The sequence below is a fragment of the Cynoglossus semilaevis genome, chromosome 15 (assembly GCF_000523025.1).
Source record: "Cynoglossus semilaevis isolate Cse_v1.0 chromosome 15, Cse_v1.0, whole genome shotgun sequence".
Classification (NCBI taxonomy): domain Eukaryota; kingdom Metazoa; phylum Chordata; class Actinopteri; order Pleuronectiformes; family Cynoglossidae; genus Cynoglossus; species Cynoglossus semilaevis.
Window position 1 is genome coordinate 16,363,568 of NC_024321.1, and position 4,632 is coordinate 16,368,199.

Sequence of the window (4,632 nt, forward strand, 5' to 3'; positions counted from 1 at the left end):
GGGTGAGGGGGGGGGGTGAGGGGGGAGAGGGTAGGGAGCTCTTTACACACTCCAACACTCCCCCCGTTCCACAGTGCTCACCTCTCACTCTGCTGTGCACTTATGCACCAGGCTGCAGTCTGTGGAGGCCGGTCTCATCTGGTCATTGATCGTTCGCTTTTGGATCCAGTTCCATCCATAAATAATGCAGTCATCTGCAAAGAGTGCGACCGCTCATATCCCTCCTGTTGGTGTCTCACTGATCAGGCAATCAGCCAATCAGCCCTGTAAGGCATGACCAGCCCACCTGCAATAATTGTTGTACGGACGCCACTCCATCCTGCTCCCCCGTCCACCCCCCCCGTCCCTCCCTGACTCTCAGTCCCTCACCTGGGACAGATCATGGTGTGTTCCAGTTAGCTCTACGGCTGAGAGCTTTTTCCTCTGTGTTCCGCTGGATGTGAAATCCCCTCGCACCTAAGCCCGTGACAGCCATCATAAGATCACTAAACACTGCATCAAAGAGCCGAAGCGCAAAGGTCACCGCTGATGCTCGATTCCAGGGGGGTAAATAAAAACAAGTGTTGACTCTTTTGTCTTGTACTTGTCATCAAATATAACAAAGTCGCATCTGTGTATACGTCTGTGTCTAGTTCCCCTGATTCCCTCTCTCTCTCACTCTCTCTCTCACACCCCTTCTCCACTGCCCCCCCCCTCCAGTGTCCCTCATTATCAATGCTTGGTCGCGTGTCTTACCCACTGTACTGTAAATGCTTTCACTAGCAATCTGGGAGGGCTGAGAGTGTTGCCATTTCCATTCTGTTGCACATTTCCTTCTGCTGGTCTCCAGGGAGAGTCGGGGGGATTGCCAGGGCTCCCCTGAGGTAAAACGCCAAGCCCCAGGCGTTACGAACAGATTAAGTTCAAGATGGAAATTCAGATTTCTTCACTTTTTTTTCCCAGCTTGATAAAACCCTACTGTTGTTTTGCGGAGGTGTTTGATTTGTTTTCATGGGAAAAAAAAAAATCCCACCAAAAACTGTAAACAGAAATTCCATCATTCATGGTGGTCATGTTGTCTTTTTAAATTATGTCGTGAACTTTCATGACACTGAGTCAAAAAAGTTCTAAGATGAGCGGGGTCGAAGGAAAGATTCTCAGACAGGTCATCACCTGCTTTGGCTTCTGGACCTAAAACCCAGGTTCTTTTGAAATGTTTCTGTCATTGCAGGATAAAAAAAGATGAAACAAAGTCAAAGAATTAATAAATACGTTTTTGTCATACTTAGGAATATAGATTTTTCTTGATTAATCACGATTAGTTGTGTTGATGGCGATCAATCTATTCAGCACGTTGATGATTTACCAATGACCACACACTGACCAGATAATTACCATGACTAAAATGAAACCAACTTCAGCAGAGACGGCTAATGAACATAGCACTTCAACCTCAGGAGGTTCCAAACCTGAGAGCAGTGGCGATAATTAAGCGGAAGAATCCCGAGCGATCTGTCTCGGAACTTTTTGACTGGCCCTCTTCATGTTCAAACGACTTTCTAAACTTAGTGATAACGTAATAAAATCTTTACGTCGACATCACTTTGCTCTCGGTGCAGAGGAGGCTCAGAGGGAACATCATTAAACGTGCGTTTCCCAGAAATATGACGGAGTCTTTTTGATTCAGGGGTCGACTGCTGGTTATTTCACCTTAATCCCGTTCACAGAGAAAAGCACTGTTTGAATATCACATCAAAAGGCCGGATTTATCTGGTAATCTCGTTCTCCAATGCAGCACCACTTGACATGGGCCGTCTTCCATTATGTGGCTTTGTTGTAGGGATTAAGAGTCGCTTCTTTCTAATGAAATGTGATATCTTAAGTAAAGAGGACGGCGGAGCGGATCCTGATCTGAGCGAAGGCAGGGAAACTCCAAAGTAACACGGCGGCTTCACTACATATCACTGATTCTGTCATTAAATATGTTTGTATTTGGAAACACCAGCACTCAGTAGGCAGCAAAAAAAAAAAAACAAAAAAACAAAACAGATTCTACAAATCTGTCGGACTGTAATGAGGCGTTTCATTCTGCTAATTATTTTTGATAAGTTGCCTTATGTCGTTAAAATGTAGGAAAAGAAATGAAATCAGCATCGTCACGACAAACACAATATGGTGCACATTAAATATATAGAGAGAGGGAAAAAAATGAACGGCACCAAAACTTTAAAAATACCCATAAATAAAGTCAATAGATGACAGTGATGTAAGAGATGGATGGAGATCGAACCACATTAACATCAACAGGAACACAGACTAACACTGTGGCCGGGACACTGGTTGCCAAGTCTGTTTATTTTAGGCAAATTTGAGCTTGTTTTTCTGCAGTTTTTATATCATAAATTCTTTCTAATTTTTTTTGTTTAGAAGGTGCAGTTCCATATATACGTAAACCTAATCCTCTTTGACATTTCTCTGACCACGTAACCAGTTTAACCGGTTTATCCAGATGCAGCATCATCGGCCAACTCTGCATGTGATTGGCTAGTTCTCGCTGTGTTCGTTTGTCACTTAGTCTCAAACTAAATTGGTTGATGGACTGACGTGTGAAAGTAAACTAAAGTAAATAAAAAAACAATGATGGCTCCTGATTGGTCCATCTGGCAAAATGAGCCAATCAGGTTTCTCTATGTCTGACATTTTATCTTTTATTATTATATATTATTGATAGACAGGCAGCAGGAAACGTTGATTGATTGATTGATTGATAGATCATCTCACTCTTGTTAGACTTCCTGCGAACAAAAAATAAATCTGTGTTACACCTGCTTTTCATCCCTGAAAAATGCATGTATTTCATGTAGAAAACATGGCAGCACGTGTTTAAAACTTTTTTTTTTCATTTTTTTTTTCTTCATTGAAATGCGTGAGATCCACCAACCTGCAGAAGTGTTTTTATGGTTTTAATTTATGAACACTCAGAAGCTTATTGGACTCTGGTAGATCCTGCAGGTAGGTTTAAATAAGCCATTTGAACAGGGATGTGATTTTTACTTCAACAATTATCCACCAACTCTTTCTCTAAAGCTTTTATTTTCTTTGATAAAGGAGCAGCACCAAACACAATTATTGGACCAGAACAAATAACGAAGAGAATAAAACAAAGCTGTTATAAAATGACCTTCGACAATATTTAGCTCGTCGTGTTGTTCTCACCCTTTTTCTCTGCTTTAAATTAAAAAAAAAAAATCAAATCAATGCAGTATGCAGTGAGGCTGAGCCACCGTGGTGGAAACATCAGAAATGTTTAGTCAACAGCAGTAACAGTCACGTCCCATGTTCTCCACTGGCTGACTGTGCAGTTGTGGGAAGGTAACATCCATAAATGAACACCAGCGCCATCTGTCATCCTGTTGGCCTCATCGTGTTCCCTGAATATTTATCTCTGCTCTTAAAAGTGTTGTCCATAGCGTTTAGCTGCGGTGACGCAGCCTTTAGTGCATCAGTGGATACAGTTCATGTTTAATGTTGGCGTCATCGTCAAACTGACGACGTTGAACTGACGACGTTGAACTGACGACGTCAAACTGACGACATCGAACTGACAACGTTGAACTGCTTTAACGCTGCTTTATTTCTACTGGTGAAGAGATCACACTGGAGTCTTGGCAGCTGACTCTATGTTGACCTTTTTTTGAGTCAGCAAAATTTCATTGCGTATTGTGTTATTCTCTGTATATCAACATTAAGCAAAATGCTTCCCTTTCAGCCCTCTAGGTGGTGTTAGATGTGTAGTGAATGTATTTCACCTGAACAACATTATTTCATTTAATCCTAATCCTGTAACTTGGTCAGGAAAATTCTTGCAAGAGGTTACATTTGAACGCAGTGGTTCCCAAAGTAGGGGACAGGGCACCCTAGGGGGCGTGGGGCTGTCGCAGGGGGTCACAGCAAGGCCAAAGAATTTCACATTCAGTATTTTCTTCAATTTTCCATAGAGAGAAAATTCATTGATTTGTGTTTTTTTTTTCTTTGTTTACTGTCAATAACAGAGGGGAGTTGGGGGGGGGGGGGGGGCAACGGAGAGCTGACTAGACACTGTTAGAAGCTGGGCCAGGTTCTACTGTAGCGCACAGGCTAATGGATGACCATGGAGGCTAGCCAAGGACATAATAAAAAAGACTAACCAAAACTAACCTTTGTCGGCAAAAATGAGAAGGAGAGAGAGAGAGAGAGAGAGCGAGAGAGAGAGAGAGATGTTTTCAAAACTACAAATGCATTTTCTATAAAGACCCGAGAAAGTTCAAGAGAGAGAGAGAGAGAGAGCTGAAAGAACGTAAGCCAACGGATCTCCAAAAAGTTTCTCAGAATGACTTTTTTCACAGACCATAAGCGTCCAGCAAGAACCTGGCTCAGCAGTCCGAGGAATTTTGATCAGAGAAGATGAATAGCAGCCAAGAAATCACTTTTTTTTTCCTGCAAGGAAATAGGGTGAAAAGGCTAAGATATTGTGGAGCTAAAATATTGAATCAAGATCAGTGGGAAAGGAGAATTATGGAGCCATGACTCAAAGTGTGAAGTATCTGAGTACAATCACCTCTGCATCCAGCGCTGCATAATTATGGAGGCAGTGTGGGATCACCTGGATAATAA